Source organism: Pseudorca crassidens, chromosome 11 (assembly GCF_039906515.1).
Source record: "Pseudorca crassidens isolate mPseCra1 chromosome 11, mPseCra1.hap1, whole genome shotgun sequence".
Classification (NCBI taxonomy): domain Eukaryota; kingdom Metazoa; phylum Chordata; class Mammalia; order Artiodactyla; family Delphinidae; genus Pseudorca; species Pseudorca crassidens.
In genome coordinates this window covers 20710037-20728091 of record NC_090306.1, presented here as the reverse complement: position 1 = coordinate 20728091, position 18055 = coordinate 20710037, and the positions used below count along the sequence as shown (strand labels likewise).

Here is an 18055-nt window from a genome sequence, read left to right as displayed (position 1 = left end):
GTTTTGTTCCCATGTGTTTGATTATCTACTGGACATTTTTACTTGGATATCATGAAGATACCTCAAAGTGCCTACGCTCAAAACTGAGTTCTTGACATTACCCAAGAAAACCCTTCTTGCTCCAGTGTTTCCTATCTTAATAAATATTAATATCATCCAACCATCTAATGGTTCAGACCTGAAATCTCTCTTGATTAATCCCCTCCCTCCCTGCACCATATCCATCCAATCGCCAAGGCCTGTTGGTTCTATTTCTTAAACATTTCCTGAATCTGTCCACTTCTCTCCATCCTCATCCCCATCATTAACTTTAGGTCACCATCAAATTTGACCCATACTCGGGTGTAGATCCCTCCCTGAAGGTCACTAACTTTTCCTATTCTGCCCAATCCATTTTCTCTATGGAGCTAGAGTGGTACTAAACATCACATCATGCCATTCTCCTGCTGGAAACCATTCCATGCTTTCCACTAGTTGGGAAATGAAGTCTGAACATCTCAGCATAACTTAGAAGGCTCTTATCAACCTCCTCAGCATCATTTCTTACCAGTTAGTCATTTAGTTAGGAAATATTTATTGTGTTCCAGACCTTGTTTAGGCTCTGGAAATACGGTCAAAACTTACATACTATTGGGAGCACACAGACAATAAGCATGGAAACAAATAAATGAATAATGATTTTAAGTACTGACAAATATTCACCAGGGAGATTTTTGTGGGACCTGCCTCTTATAAGCTTTTCCCTATTCCATCTAAACTAACTTACATGTTTCTGACATGTGCTCCCCTATAAGCATATGTTAAAATTGTTATAATTTAGCACCCTTTACTTCTTGCGTATCTGTCTTCTATGCTGGATCATTACAGATTTGGCAAGAGCAAAGATTCTTTTTAGATATTACTATCTGATCCCAGTGCCTAGCTTTTTCCTGACATATGTCAGGTGTCTAATAAATATTTGTGAAGTAAATGAATGTTACTTCCTTAGTATGAATTGATTGATAAGTTCTTATCTGAGTGAAAATTAAAAATATATGGTGAAATTAAAAATTAGATGAAAATAAAAAGTATAGGCCTTCTGAAATTTGTAACTTTTCAGATATTGTAGGCTTACATGAATTACGTTGAACTTCCCAATATAGAAATTGATTAAACTTATTCACTCCAAATCACTAAATCCTTGCAGATAATAAAATTCTATGCATTACCGATCTCTTAGCTTTTCTCATTTGCTGAGAAAACCAAATTGAGAAAGAACTTTGGAGAACTGCGAGCTGAAAAAAATATGGTCTGTAATTAAAACACTGCAAGGAAGAAACATAGATGGCTTCAGTGGTTAATGTATTAGCAAAGAAACAAGAAAGTGAGTTGGGATGATCATAGGTGTTGCTATGTTAACAACGTCAGTTTGTCCAGTGCATTTATCTTTCCAAGATTTATACCTATTAATCTGTTTTATCAAATTTTAGGTTTTTGCAAGGAGTAGTAGAACGGTGTTACACCCTTCTAAAGGGAAATGCAATGACCACACGATCTTCCATTTTCAAGGCCTTTGAAGAACATTTTGTCTACCTCTGCTCACCAAAAAGCAAGAAAATCACAACAGATATCAGCTTGAATAAAGGTTTGGATTAGCTTTTATATGCTTTTTAAAAAAATAGTTTGTCCCACCCTTAAAACAAAGTATTTGGTTACTAATTTTTACGGTTTTATCCTGCTATGGGTGAAAAAAAAACTTCTGGGAGACTTTGAGTGCCAGTCCTTTATTATTTCCTTCTTAAAGTTTTTCTTACAACATCCTGTAGTTTTTCTGTGGTGGTTTAGGGTATGTATCAGAGTTTCTGTTAGAAACAGTAGCTTTCAAAAAAAATACATTGGCACACAATCTCCAAGAATATTTGTCTTATCAAATTATTTTAAAGATGAATACTGCTTTTTCAATCACCACCATTCCTCACCAAGCTCACTGCTTGCAAATATTCCATTATATATACCTATGGTTGGAAATCAGTTACTGGGTTCCCAAATGGAAATAGTTGCAGACAGAATGCAACTAGACAATATTGTGGAAAAACCATGGGCTTTGGAGTTAAAAGCCACTAGGCCAGTGGTGTGTGATGCACACCACCCCCCTTTTCATCTCTCCACAATTCCGTATCTAAAATTTACCTCTTGAGTCCCTCAGTTCCAAACCAATCAAGGACTTGGTTTTGGTTTCTTTGCTACTGCTGGTTTAGCCAGCTTACTGTCTTTGTAGAAACTCTTACTTCTATACAAACTCAAGTATGTAAATCCTTACTCCAAATAGAAAACCTTCCACATATTTCTCAACAACTACAACGTACCCTACACTTTTCTGTACTTTCCTTTAATCTTAGGTAACTGTCCTCCCATTCCGTAGCTTAAAACGTGAGTGAAAGATGGACTAGTAAGAAGAACCTGGCCTGGAAAAATATCTAAGGAATTCTGCAAACCTATGTGGTAGCTGGGCTTTTCAGACAAAGGCTCTGAAGTCTCAACTGTTTAAAAAAAAGAAAAAAGTACAAAGATCACAATTACCAGTGGCAACATGGAAAAATCCATAGAGCATGCCACTGGCAAAACTCCTCAGAGAGTTGGTTTCCCAAATATGGAAAATATAAAACAAAACCTTCTTTATTTATAAAAACTATTTGAATTTCTAATTCTTTAGGCCTTACAGGTTTATTATGAAAACCAAATTCATTTCCCCTAAGGGGTGAGAAAGAACCACTTCCTATTGCATCAAGTTATAGAATAGCACATTTTTAAAGCTCCATCATTTGTTTCTGGGGTAGCATTACATTGTCCTCTTCTGGGTTACATAAGTCTGCCTTGGCCTTTCAAGCACAGAAACATTTTACCCTTGACACAGTTTGGAATTTGGAACTGCCTGTGAAAACATGAATAGCTTCATTTTTCCATTTGAAAAGTCCCTAAACACAAATTGATAAATTCTCAAAGAACTTCAGTGCAGAGTTTTCAGACTAGCACTTCAACTACTAAGACCTATATTCAAAGTGTTTGAATTGCCAGAAAAAACACAGCTGTTAGTCTATATCTCAGGCAATCTGTACACCATCTTTTAGGTAGGAGAGATTACAAAATGGGCCAAAGGTTAGATGCAAGTCTTAGAAGAATAAAAAATCAGTACTGAGAGGGCACCTACCCAAAGTGCCAAATATTAGCACTAACTTGGAATATCAGAAGTTTTAAATTACTAGCCCCCAAAAAAGTCACAGTCATCCATCAACCAATCCATCAGGTTGGGAGAAAGTTTTCTCCCAACCTGCAATTCTACTCTTGATAAATGCTCTTGTGTTTTGTTTTTCCTACGATTTAAAGGGTTGTGATGGCCTAGAAACTGGCCACCTGGGATAATTTCATGGCCTTGTGGATGGAGAGTGTCTCATGCGGTCAGGGCGGCTGTGACAGAGACAGTCTCTGACATTTTCATAAACTAAATTGAATTCTTGGCACACTCTGAACTTAGATAGCATGAGTTTCCAGCCCTGCTCCTCCTTAGCTATATCAATTCTGCTTTAATTTCTGCCCTGATAATGTGATAAAATAAAGTGGGCCATTTTTTAGTCGAACTTCAATAATGATCTGAAGTACAACAAACTGCTCAAGTAATAAAGGAGTTTGTTTCTTAAAATGCGAAAAGGATCTTTGGGTTTTCTCAGTGTCTTTTATTATTAGAGTATATGTTCATATGTCTAAGCCCCCCCGAGTTAGTTCAGATTTTGACTGTCCGGCTGCTATAGAGATAAGATAAGCTTTGGGCTACGTGTAGTTTCCTACGCTCACACTCTAACTCCTGTCTTTTCTCACCACTGGTGCAACTCCCCAGTGTGTTAGAATATTCTCATGAGAAACCCTGTCCTAGATATTCTGGGATCTACTAAACAAAACCAGTTGCTTACTCATACTCTTTCACTTCAATAAACATTTCCTGAGTCTATATATCTACCTTATGTCAGCCTATATGATGTTTTGATTAATCCTCACATAATCCCTATTTTGCAGACGTAAAAAATGAGTCCAGAGAGTTTAAGTAACTTGGCCAAGGATACACAACAAATAAGCGGCATGCCAAGATGTCAGTTCATGTTCTCTGGAACTATTTTTAGATACCATTAATCACTTTGAGACCCCTTAAGCTGACACAATAGAAGCATATATCACAATGGAAGCCATGTGTCTCCGGAACTCCTGGGACTAGTAAGGGGTTCAGTGAGTTCCCCATATGGCCCAGGGAGTGCGTTCAAGGACCTGATTTGCATTTTCTCCCTGACATTGGGTTTTGTGGCTGCTGAAGATGTAAAAATTTGATCAACAGTATACCAAACTGATATTTCCATTTCAGAAAACTTATACAACTTATAATCAATATTAATTGCATCGAATATCAAAGACCTGTTATTCCATAGGCCTCAAGAGAATTGTCACCAGCACCTAAACATACACATTTCCTAATTTAGAATTTAATGAACTCCCTCCCAGCTTCTTGTTACTGGCTACTTTATTAAACGTAGCGAATGGCTTCTCTTAGGCAACTCCTTTTTTCAGGGTGCAGGTACAATGAGACTCTTTCTGGCAGCTGTAGCTGTGATTTTAATTGGATTGATGCCACTGTGATCCAAACTTCAGGATCTCCCAATGGAAATCACAGAACTGTTTGAGTAGGGGGAAACCTTAGAAATCAACGAGTCCCAAAGTCTCAAACTGACAGCCCCCAGGCCACAGATGGCCTCGTTGTTTGTTCGTCACAGTGATGACCCTAGTTGAATTCTTATAATTTTTTGAATTGGTTGCCAAAATTTTCAAGCAAGCGTATTTCAAATAAAAATCTAAATGTTAGGCTTCTCTTGAAAACTTGGAATATTAGGCAGCACTGGGCCTGCATTCCTGCATAGAAGCCACCAGCCACAGTGGATAGCAGGTGCTTCTGCAGATGGGGGCTGATCTCTCCAGTGTGACTCCATTGGGGCATTCCCTGATGGGCTGGCAGTGTTGTAGTCAGTGGTCTGTTGACTTTAATCATTGTGTTTGTATTATTATTTTCTTGTAGTACAGTTAAGAAGAAAGAAAATATTTCTGTCTTTGTCAGGAATGGGAAAACAAAATATAATCTGAGGGGGTACTGTGTTTAAAAAGAAAGAAGAAAGCAAGCGTCTTTGTGGAAGAGAAGAATGTGCCTTTTGGTTAACATGCAAATGAAGCATCTCGGCTTCAAGTACATTTATGCTATTTGCTTGACCCTGTAAGCGTTTGAGAGCCACAATGTAGTCTTATTTTAGCGATCTAAACACAGTGATGGAAAGAAGTTAAATGGCTTCCTCAGGACCAATGTTTTTAGGCCATAACTAGAGTGAAGGTCTCCTCACCTTTTAGTATATTGCTTGCCATGTGGGAGATATCAAATACTTGAATTAATTTGTGGGCTGAAATCTAAAAATATTTATCTTAATGTTTTGAAATGTTTTTAGAAAAAGAAGGTGAATTAAGACATGATATTAAAGAAATTTATATAAATTAAAAATGGGCACACAAACTGGCGGGTGTAAATTTCATTCTGTGTGGACTTTGGAGTTAGATAAACCTTTCCTCTTATCAGGTCCTTAATCAAGAGAGCCTTTTACCATCTTCTGTGTCTGTCAGGTATGTATTTTGTGCAACTACTGCAGAATTGTACTGCAGTGTATCTCAAATCAAACTATTAGGCTAGAATAAATACTTTTAAGAAAAAGTTTTCTCTCTCTCTCTCTCTCTCTCTCTCTCTCTCTCTCTCACACACACACACACACACACACAAGCTCAGAAAAATAGCCTGCAAAATTTATATTTAATCATTCATATTTTTCAGTGTCACATCCTTTTTGTCTTTTTTCCTCTATTACTATAAGATTTAAATAGCTCTTTGGTTAAATTAAATGTTTCCCTCCTACCCATAAACACTAACAGAGAGTCTCAGGAAAAATTGAAAAATAAAGACATAGAAAAGAGAGGCCTGTTTTCACACCTTAATTTTTTTCAATCCAAATTAATCACAGGGGTCAGCTCTTCAAGGCACAACTATCTTAAGAAGATATGGGTCCATTCCTTACCTTCTGAAACCACCCAAGAAATCAATCCAGACACTTTTCAAGGTCCTCCAGACACAGTTGTTCTACATCTTAAAGGGAGGTAGGGAAGTTTCTATACATGCCAAGTTTCTAGAACCTGAGTGTACCCTCTTAATATTTCATACTATCTCCCAAATTTTTTATTGATTTCTGTGATTAGTATGATTTTCTTTCAGAGGAAGAGATTCCAAAATGACAACCATGCTTAGAAATCACTCACAACCTTTCTTCATTGCCAGAAAGGCGTTTCTCATGTTTACCCTAGACACTGCATGAGTACCTTTACAATCATTGCCTCTGTTTAGTCATGTTAAACAGAAAACAGCTGATCACCATGCTCAAAAGGAAATTATTTTTTCCCCTCTAATTAGTCTCACCTCAATCTTCTTTTCTGTCATTTAATAATTGTGGATTTTTAAAAAGTGGTTCAAAGATAAGGCCTGTGTGATGTCGGTGATCCCAAAGGAGGGTTAAAATGTGGTCGAGGATCCCGGTGCTGCATTATCCCAGCATATCTGGAGGTCCCAGACCCTTTTGTTCTCCTGAGCAAACACCACAGATCTGGTCCACTCCTGCTGCCCTGCCCTGGTGGAAAGGCCCAAAGGCATCAGTAACCTTGACGGGGAGATATCTACCTCAAGATGCCAGCATTTGTTCTTGAGGCAGCACATCATGGCAGAAAGAGCACAGAAGGTGGACCATCCACCCTGGCCTGCATTCCTCCTCTACTACTTGTTTAAATTTAATCAAATTACTTCACTTCTCTCAGCCTCTCTTTCCTAGTATGAATCATGGGGAAATGATGATAATAGTAATACCTACTGTCTTAGGTCCGTTCCTGGGGAAGTAGACTCTGAGATTTGCAGGCAGGGGGTTTACTGTGGACACCGCGGTATCCACGTCTGTGGGAGAGTGAAGGAAACAGGACTGGACAGAGGGTGGTGTTGACCTACAGCTCAGTCACAGCAAACACCTCAGCTCATGCCACAAGGAGCTGGGCAGCTAAGGTGGCCCTTCAGAGTCACCCACCTTGCATCAGTCAGTCAGGGAAGGAAGCATGACCATGTGTGATGTGGCTCTCTTCAGCAGACGGCAATTCCCGAAGAGTAACACAAGCCCCCAGCACTGCTGGGACACAGGGAAATGAGAGCATCAGTTCTCCAGGGGAGATCAGGACAGGATGCCGTGCAGCCACGCCACCTGCCTTGTGTGGTTCTGTGGGGGTTACATAAGAAGCTCCATGAACAGCATTTTATACAGTGACTGGCACACAGTTTGCTATAAATATTATTCAGTAGACACTGATAAAGAATTCACTATTTGAAGATACTAGAAGAGACACTGAGGACGCTTAGGAAAGTATAAAAATAAATAATGAACAGACTGTGCCCTGAGAAGATCACAGTTGAATGATGTAAGACCTGAACTAGAAGCTATAGAGAGTCTAACCCTCGTAATCATTGCATACTCCTTTATAATATCCTTCAATGACCAGATGGATACCAAATACTCTCTATAGTGTATTCCTGACCTTAAGCATCTTGTGGTCTCATTGGAGAACCAAGACTTATATGCACGGAAAAACCCAATAACAGCATGCTGTACAATTAAGTGTCCAATTGTGTGGCAGGGACGCTAAGTGGTGAGGCAGGTCAAGCTTGGAGAGATGGGGGTGCTGGATTCGTCAGGAGAGATTTATGGAGGAATGGATTTGACTTAGACATTGTCACGTGCCTAGACATTGGACGGATGGAGGGAATGAGGGAACTCCAGACTGAAGAAGAGAATGAATGAAGGGTCTGGCCATGTCTGTGTGTGGTGAGGACAGCAATGGAGATTATATATTGACACATGCTACTAAACAGACCTCTACTAATCAGTGGAATCGGACTACTTCTGTGACAAATTGTGGCATTTATGCCTAATCCTACAAGCACTCTAGGAGTTTTGAGTAACGTGGATGAAACTTGGTAACAGAAAGATTGATCTGTTGGTACTGAATAAGATGAGCTATACAAGGAAACCAATATTATGGGGAACCTCCCAGGTGCTTTTTTCAGTCTCTTCTACTGTTTTTGGCAAGTAATCCAGGGGACAGATATTGAAGCTGAGACTAGAGGCTAGAATTGGACACCCGGATATCAGATGCTTTGTGGGGAGGTTTTAGCAGAAACTTAGTTTATACAGAGGAAAAAGCATAGGCTTTGGATCCAGACTTACAATGTAGGAGTTCAAATCATGATTCCACAATTTATATGACATATGACCTTGGACAGGCTTCATAACCACCCTGCCCCTTTATGTTTCCATCTGTAAAATGAAGTCAATTGTTCCCACCTTACCGTGTTGTAAGGACAAAATGATAGCAGATATAAAATGCATCAAAGTTGCCTGCTAGACTTATAGAAGATATTCAATAAATGCTATTATTATTGTTGTCAATATTATTATTACACCCATGTCAGAAGTCTTTCTTCTCTCTCTTCCTTAAACTTATACTTTGGATTTGTCTCTGGTTGTCTGGGAATTCATAGTGCTTAAAATAAAAGGTAGCACTTAAATTCCACTCTTAAGGTCCATCATCCTCTCTCTTGAGTGTTGGAAGGAGCAAGGCTGAAGTTAACTGGTACCTTCCATTGGTGGATGGAAGTGCCTTGATGAGAGGTTACTGGTAGGAGGCACCACCCTTCAAATTTCAACTCCATACTAATTATTCCACCTCGAGAGCATTTATTTTTGCAAGTCTTGAAGTATTTTCTAGAGCAGCCTATTAAACTGTCAACATCTCCGATGGAAGGTTCCGCTAGATATCTCTGTTCAGACAAGTCCCTCTTTTCCATCTCGCCATCACCTTGCCCTGGAAAGGAGTAGAGCCTGGTGGTCAGGAGCAGACCTGCAGGTCAGGAGCTGTGCCTATGAAAATTAAGTAAAATTTAAAATTCATTTTCTCAGTGGCAAATAGCCCCATTTCAAATGCTCAATAGCCACGTGTGGCTAGTGGCTGCTGTATTGGACAGCACAGATTATAGAACATTTTGATCATCACAGAAACTTCTTTTGGACCTTGCTGCTCTAGAGCCAAACCAACTGGATTTAAATGATGTCTAACACTTATTGTCTGTGTGACTTTACCCAGGCAATATAAGCTTTCTGTGCCTTGGTTTTATCATCTATAAAATGAGGATATAAGTGCCAACTTTTGGGAGCATTCATGAGAATTAGATGAGTTAATATATATAATATATTTAGAGCAACCCCTAATTATCATCTGGTATTTTCTCAGTAACTGTTAGCAATTACTATTTATCAAAAACCAGGAAAAACAACACCTATTTCAGAAAGAAAACATAGAATGTATAGATGAAGGGTGGGGAGCTCAGAGTAGTTGCCCATTACCTGTGTTCCCAAATTCCGTATGATACAAAATCATTGTGGGACTCATCATAAGACATTATGATCTTCTATGTCTATGTCTGTTTTCTTTACTAGACTCCATGCCTTGGGAATTCAAGGACTAGTGTCTTATTCCTTTTCATACCCCTGGCACCTGCCATGGGGCCTTGAGCACACATGACACTCAATAAGTACTTTATTTTCAACATTGTTGAACCACCTTAAGTGCTCAAGAACTGGCAGCCTTCTTATTTATTAATATCTTAGCGGGAATAGTAGGATTGGACTTTTGCTAATTTCAGTATATTTTTAACCAGATAGAGACAATGAACTTATAATTAGGTTTAAGGACAATGGGGAAGAATATTTAAAATCAGGAATGGATGAGACTATCCAGAATGGAGGATCACTTCACATGTTGGGGACAAGTTGAAAGGAGGGAAAGGAAAGAGCAAAGAGAGGAAATAGAGTTGATAAGTTGTCTGGGAGAAAGTTCAAAGACAAATTTTCCCTTCTTCAACATTTTACCACAGGCACATCCTGAAACCCTAGATATAATTATCTTGGCTGGAATGCCTGGGCTAGAGTAAACAGAAATCTGAGCGTGTCAACAAATTATTTAATTAAGCAGAGTAGGTGGCGATGTGAAAGCAAAATCGTAACGTGCAACAGGATAATGTGATTGAAAGCTTCAGCTGTGATGGAATGCAGAGAGAGTAAGACAAGAGAGAAAAATGACACAGTCCTGGGGACCAGACTCTGGACCTGGTTAGCCAATGTGAAAAATGAAACAAGAAATAAGATTCTTTTAATGGAACTCTGTTATTCCAGAAAACACTTCTTGAGGATAAATATACATTTAAAAGCAACTGAGATTAAGCCATCACTTTAGATGAGCAGGGGTCAGGGGCAGGACTGCGAGTAGCATTAAAAAGGGCCTCAGGATTTGTGCCATCAGCATAAAAGTGCAGTTACAATTAAAAACAGAAATGAAATGACTAAGAAGTAGAAAAGCTAGAAATGAACAGATGGTCGGGCAGGCAGCTTGCTAGGCTGCTCAAATTGGATATATTTTATATTTCATTCCAAGTTCACAAATATTAGGACATTAAAATGCATGAAACATGGTGTGTATCTCATCTTGCCATGTTTTTATTACTAAGTTAGAAAGAATTAGGCTGCCCGGAATGTATGCAGATGCATCAGTCTAAGCAAATGCTGAGTCAGGGGAGATCAGGAAGGTCAGCTGGGTTTCTCTTTTCCAAAGAGCCCGCTCAACTGTACACTGAGCAGCCTTTGCAGAGCCATTCCTAAGGTGGCCACCCATGTCCAGAAAGACTGTGAAGAAGGTTAGATTGCTGATGACACTTGCTTTAAAGGTGGCGGTGGCCAGGCCCCCTGTTTGTTTTCAGTAGTAGGATTAAATTTAGGGAGTGTGTAGAGTGCTGTCTCTATACATGGAAGACGTTTTTATTGGACTTTAGTATGTCATTTACCCTAAGCAATCACTAATACAAGGTACCTGCACTGTGGTCAGTAGACCACGGGTAACACCAGAGTGTCATCATGAGACTGTTTTTCACACATTTTCTGCTGAGTCTGAAGCTCACTTCCCGGGTTGACTGAGGCCACATGGTGAGAACAAGGTTTTCATTGGTTCACAAGTTTATTGATTAAGAAATATGAGTATGTTTAGACTAAGTGACCTCTCTTCAACTGTTTTGTTTGATCTTGGCCCATGTCTAGGGTTCTGTAACCAGATCATGACTCTGATTCTCTAACGGAAAACTTGTCAAGTTTCTTTCTGCGTGTTTGGGAAACTGCACATGCGTTCTAGGCCACCAGGTTCTCGTCTCTGTCTTCAGAGACATAGTGATGCATCCCTGGAAATGAAGAGAAATTTCATCCTCCCCACTTTTCATTTTTACTTGAACCAGGATAGTACTATATTCATTCAGTCAGTCGGTCACGTAATGTATATATTTTGAGTGCCCACTGTGTGCTAGGTACTGAGCCAGGAACTTGGAATAAAAGGGTCTTTGCACTTATGTTTTAAAAAAAGACCAACTTTCTCACAGCCTGTGTGTATTAACTCTGACTCCTTTCGACATAATCTAAATGCAGTGTAGAAAAACATCCAAACCTAACACCTGTGGAGGCCACAGCTGAACATATAAAGAAATACCCAAAAGAGTGTGTGCCGTTCCCCTACTTGCAACTCTCACCTGCTCTGAGTTATAGCCTAGAAATACTGGATGTCTGTAAAAGGCATCATTTGGCTCCCAGTTTGTAGAGTCACTGGAAGAAGAGTATTTAACTTCCTCTGTGCACCGTATTAACAGCTGAAAGGAAAATCACTCTTTGACTAAAAAGAAGGAAACAAAATTGTGTGTGGTCATATGCATAATTACATACTTTTATATGTTATCCCTAAAGATATAGATGTGTATATAAATTAATATATATTTTTATCATATATGTACAATTTACCTATGTACAAATACAATAGAAAATAACAAGTTTTTAAACATGGTTAAGGCAGCTTTCATTGTAGGCATGGACTTGAAGAAGTATCATTGTACGTGTGTGTGTGTGTGCGTGCACATAGGCGTGCATGGCCCATGTGGGTGTGTTGGGATAGGGATGGAGGCTAGGGGAGGATGGAGATACCATGAGAAGGAAAGCAGAGCACAGAAACACAGAATTCCTTGGCATCTTCCATCATAATTATTCAATGGGTATGGATGGTATACAATAATCATGACCAGTAGAGATGGTAATAGAAGGGACAGGTTGCAAAAAAATGATTAGAGGATGTCAAGATGGTACCTTGGTTGCATTAGTAGCATATACTGCTGCTAATTTAATATGTAATACTATATATTTATATGTAATATATTGGCATATATGTACACAGATAATATATGCATAAATTAGGCACCAATAGTAAATAGAAATGTCCTTTACATTTCCAATGTTTAGAAACTGACAGTAAGCTTTCTTTAGATGATAGCAGGGTTAAGCCAACTTTATTTATAAATATAAACTATATATCAAAAGTAATTTAAAAATCCATCTGTATGAAATTTGGTATAAAGAATGAGCATATTTTAAAACTGATGAAATATGTATATCATTTACATCCATACCCAGCTATGATTACATGATTTTTTTAAAGCCAATAATTATTTCAGTATTCATCTAAAATATTCTGATTGAATGAGGAGATAAACAAATCTACGATTAGAAGATGAAAGGAGCATGTATATGTAAAATCATCAGAGAGTGTACTTGAGAAAATTACACAAATGCTTGAGGAAAATTTATGTAAATATCATTTTTTTAGAAACTTAAATGCAAAAAAGTTCCAAAAGTGGTATATTATGTCATAAATATGTATCATTCTAAAAGTAATGCTGAAGGCATAAAACATTTCTCTTTGGGATAAACAATATTTAATGAAAATAGGAAAACATTTCCGAAGTAACTTGATTGGAAGTGTTTACATCAGCTACAACTGTTTCACTAAAAAATAAGCATAGATATTTCAGTGGAGAGGATAAGTGATGTATGCTTTTTCTTCAACATAGCTGGCTTAAGGGTTAGATATTTCAAAGATAGAAATTGTTTTAACAGCTTAAAAATAAGATTTACAAAGTTGAACAATAGAGTATATTTCCTTTCACTAACTCTGCAGTTACTCTCATTCTCACAATTGTGGTCTCATGGTCTTAGAACACAGAGAACAGAAACCATGGACAGAAGGATGGCTAAAAGACACACTAGGCTTAGGGAATGGCATACCCACTAATGCTATCAACTTGAGATCCACTTCATAAAATTAAATAACTAATACTGAGCGCTTACTACGTGCCAAGTATTGTGAAAGATGGTTTTCATTTATTTTAAAAAGTTAATCCTTCCAAAGCCCTAAGGGAGTTACAATTATTACCCCCACGTTACAGGTGGAGAAACAAAGACATAGCGTGATTTATGTGAACCTGCCCAAGGTTGAGCAACTAGAAAATGGCAGAGCAGGATGAAACGTAGAAAACTATACCTTGAAACACTGATCTGGACAGCCAACCATATTAAACCCAACAACTATAATTCTTTTTTCTTTTTTTTTGAATTTTATTTTATTTATTTTTTTATACAGCAGGTTCTTATTAGTTATTCATTTTATACATATTAGTGTATATATGTCAATCCCAATCTCCCAGTTCATCCCACCACCACCCCCCGTGGCCACTTTCCCCCCTTGGTGTCCATAAGTTTGTTCTCTACATCTGTGCCTCAACTTCTGCCCTGCAAACCGCTTCATCTGTACCATTTTTCTAGGTTCCACATATATGCGTTAATATACGACATTTGTTTTTCTCTTTCTGACTTACTTCCTATGACAGCCTCTAGATCCATCCATGTCTCTACAAATGACCCAATTTCTTTCCTTTTTATTGCTGAGTAGTATTTCATTGTATATATGTGCCACATCTTCTTTATCCATTCATCTGTCGATAGGCATTTACATTGCTTCCATGACCTGGCTATTGTAAATAGTGCTGCAGTGAACACTGGGGTGCATGTGTCTTTTGGAATTATGGTTTTCTCTGGGTATATGCCCAGTAGTGGGATTGCTGGATCATATGGTAATTCTATTTTTAGTATTTTAAGGAACCTCCATACTGCTCTCCATAGGGGCTGTATCAATTTACATTCCCACCAGGAGTGCAAAAGGGTTCCCTTTTCTCCACACCCTCTCCAGCACTTGTTCTTTGTAGAATTTCTGATGGTGCCCATTCTAACGGGTGTGAGGTGATACCTCATTGTAGTTTTGATTTGCATTTCTCTAATAATTAGTGACGCTGAACAGCTTTTCATGTTCTTCTTGGCCATCTGTATGTCTTCTTTGGAGAAATGTCTATTTACCTCTTCTGCCCTTTTTTTTTTTTTTTAATTTTATTTATTTATTTATTTTTGGCCATGTTGGGTCTTCGTTTCTGTGTGAGGGCTTTCTCTAGTTTCGGCAAGCGAGGGCCACTCTTCATCGCTGTGCGCGGGCATCTCACTATCGTGGCCTCTGTTGTTGCGGAGCACAGGCTCCAAACGCGCAGGCTCAGTAGTTGTGGCTCACGGGCCTAGTTGCTCTGCAGCATGTGGGATCTTCCCAGACCAGGGCTCGAACCCGTGTCCCCTGCATTGGCAGGCAGATTCTCAACAACTGCACCACAAGGGAAGCCCGTCTGCCCATTTTTTAATTGGGTTTTTTGTTTTTTTTAATATTGAGCTGCGTGAGCAGTTTATGTATTTTGGAGATTAATCCTTTGTCCGTAGATTCGTTTGCAAATATTTTCTTCCATTCTGAGGGTTGTCTTTTTGTCTTGCTTATGGTTTCCTTTGCTGTGCAAAAGCATTTAAGTTTCATTAGGTCCCATTTGTTTATTTTTGTTTTTATTTCCATTACTCTAGGAGGTGGGTCAAAATAAATCTTGCTGTGATTTGTTTCAAAGAGTGTTCTTCTTATGTTTTCCTCTAAGAGTTTTATAGTGTCCAGTCTTACATTTAGGTCTTTAATCCATTTTTTTTAAACATCTTTATTGGAGAATAATTGCTTTACAATGGTGTGTTAGTTTCTGCTTTATAACAAAGTGAATCAGTTATATATATACATATGTTCCCATATCTCTTCCCTCTTGCATCTCCCTCCCTCCCACCCTCCCTATCCCACCCCTCTAGGTGGTCACAAACCACCGAGCTGATCTCCCTGTGCTATGCAGCTGCTTCCCACTAGCTATCTATTTTACGTTTTGGTAGTGTATATATGTCCATGCCACTCTCTCACTTTGTCACAGCTTACCCTTCCCCCTCCCCATATCCTCAAATCCATTCTCTAGTAGGTCTGTGTCTTTATTCCCGTCTTACCCCTAGGTTCTTCATGACCTTTTTTTTTTTCTTTTCTTAGATTCCATATATATGTGTTAGCACACGGTATTTGTCTTTCTCTTTCTGACTTCACTCTGTATGACAGACTCTAGGTCCATCCACCTTACTAAAAATAACTCAATTTCGTTTCTTTTTATGGCTGAGTAATATTCCATTGTATATATGTGCCACATCTTCTTTATCCATTCATCTGATGATGGACACTTAGGTTGTTTTCATCTCCTGGCTATTGTAAATAGAGCTGCAATGAACATTTTGGTACATGACTCTTTTTGAATTATGGTTTTCTCAGGGTATATGCCCAGTAGTGGGATTGCTGGGTCGTATGGTCTTTCTATTTGTAGTTTTTTAAGGAAACTTCATACTTTTCTCCGTAGTGGCTGTATCAATTTACATTCCCACCAGCAGTGCAAGAGTGTTCCGTTTTCTCCACAGCCTCTCCAGCATTTATTGTTTCTAGATTTTTTGATGATGGCCATTCTGACCGGTGTGAGATGATATCTCATTGTAGTTTTGATTTGCATTTCTCTAATGATTAGTGATGTTGAGCAATCTTTCATGTGTTTGTTGGCAGTCTGTATATCTTCTTTGGAGAAATGTCATTTAGGTCTTCTGCCCATTTTTGGATTGGGTTGTTAGTTTTTTTGTTATTGAGCTGCATGAGCTGCTTGTAAATTTTGGAGATTAATAGTTTGTCCATTGCTTCATTTGAAAATATTTTCTCCCATTCTGAGGGTTGTCTTTTGGTCTTATTTATGGTTTCCTTTGCTGTGCAAAAGCTTTTAAGTTTCATTAGGTCCCATTTGTTTATTTTTGTTTTTGTTTCCATTTCTCTAGGAGGTGGGTCAAAAAGGATCTTGCTGTTATTTATGTCATAGAGGGTTCTGCCTATGTTTTCCTCTAAGAGTTTGATAGTGTCTGGCCTTACCTTTAGGTCTTTAATCCATTTTGAGTTTATTTTTGTGTATGGTGTTAGGGAGTTTTCTAATTTCATACTTTCACATGTACCTGTCCAGTTTTCCCAGCACCACATATTGAAGAGGCTGTCTTTTCTCTACTGTATATTCTTGCCTCCTTTATCAAAGATAAGGTGACCATATGTGTGTGGGTTTATCTATGGGCTTTCTGTCCTGTTCCATTGATCTATATTTCTGTTTTTGTGCCAGTACCTTACTGTCTTGATTACTGTAGCTTTGTAGTATAGTCTGAAGTCAGGGAGTCTGATTCCTCCAGTTCCATTTTTTTCCCTCAATATTGCTTTGGCTAGTCAGGGTCTTTTGTGTTTCCATACAAATTGTAAAATTTTTTGTTCTAGTTCTGTGAAAAATGCAAGTGGTAGTTTGATAGGGATTGCATTGAATCTGTAGATTGCTTTGGGTAGTAGAGTCATTTTCACAAGATTGATTCTTCCAATCTAAGAACATGGTATATCTCTCCATCTATTTGTATCATCTTTAATTTCTTTCATCAGTGTCTTATAATTTTCTGCATATAGGTCTTTTGTCTCCCTAGGTAGGTTTATTCCTAGGTAATTTATTCTTTTTGTTGAAATGGTAAACGGCAGTGTTTCCTTAATTTCTCCTTCAGATTTTTCAGCGTTAGTGTATAGGAATGCAAGAGATTTCTGTGAATTAATTTTCTATCCTGCAACTTTACCAAATTCATTGATTAGCTCTAGTAGTTTTCTGTTGGCATCTTTAGGATTATCTATGTATAGTATCATATCATCTGCAAACAGTGACAGTTTTACTTCTTCTTTTCCAATTTGAATTCCTTTTATTTCTTTTGCTCTTCTGATTGCCATGGCTAGGACTTCCAAAACTATGTTGAGTAATAGTGGTGAGAGTGGACATCCTTGTCTTGTTCCTGGTTAGAGGAAATTCTTTCAGTTTTTCACCATTGAGAATGATGTTTGCTGTGGGTTTGTCATATATGGCCTTTATTATGTTGAAGTAGGTTCCCTCTATGCCCACTTTCTGGAGAGTTTTTATCATAAATGGGTGTTGAATTTTGTCAAAAGCTTTTTCTGCATCTATTGAGATGATCATATGGTTTTTATTCTTCAGTTTGTTAATATGGTGTATCACATTGATTGATTTGCATATATTGAAGAATCCTTGCATCTCTGGGATAAATCCCACAAGATCATAGTGTATGCTCCTTTTAATGTGTTGTTGGATTCTGTTCACTGGTATTTTGTTGAGGATTTTTGCATCTATATTCAACAGTGATATTGGTTTGTAATTTTCTTTTTTGTAGTATCATTGTCTGGTTTTGGTATCCGGGTGATGGTGGCCTCATAGAATGAGTTTGGGAGTGTTCCTTTTCTGCAGTTTTTTGGAAGAGTTTGAGATGATTGGGTGTTAGCGCTTCTCTAAATGTTTCATAGAATTCACCTGTGAAGCCAACTGGTCCTGGACTTTGGTTTGTTGGAAGATTTTTAATCACAGTTTCAATTTCATTGCTTGTGATTGGTCTGTTCATATTTTCTGTTTCTTCCTCGTTTGGTCTTGGAAGGTTATACCTCTCTAAGGATTTGTCCTTTTCTTTCAGGTTGTCCATTTTATTGGCAT

At 38.2% G+C, this 18055-nt stretch overlaps 1 protein-coding gene across 5 annotated transcripts in view; it reads left to right on the top strand.

Annotated features, from left to right (window-relative positions):
• LMNTD1 (lamin tail domain containing 1) overlaps positions 1–18055 on the top strand; it is a 440677-nt gene that overhangs the window by 157375 nt on the left and 265247 nt on the right. For 4 of the 5 annotated variants that reach the window (XM_067695956.1, XM_067695954.1, XM_067695958.1 and 1 more), the window contains one exon: positions 1470–1624. The exons of the other annotated variant lie outside the window; for it this stretch is intronic. The gene's annotated coding sequence lies outside the window, so the exon portion shown is untranslated. The remainder of the gene's footprint in view (positions 1–1469; positions 1625–18055) is intronic. 5 annotated transcript variants of the gene reach the window in all.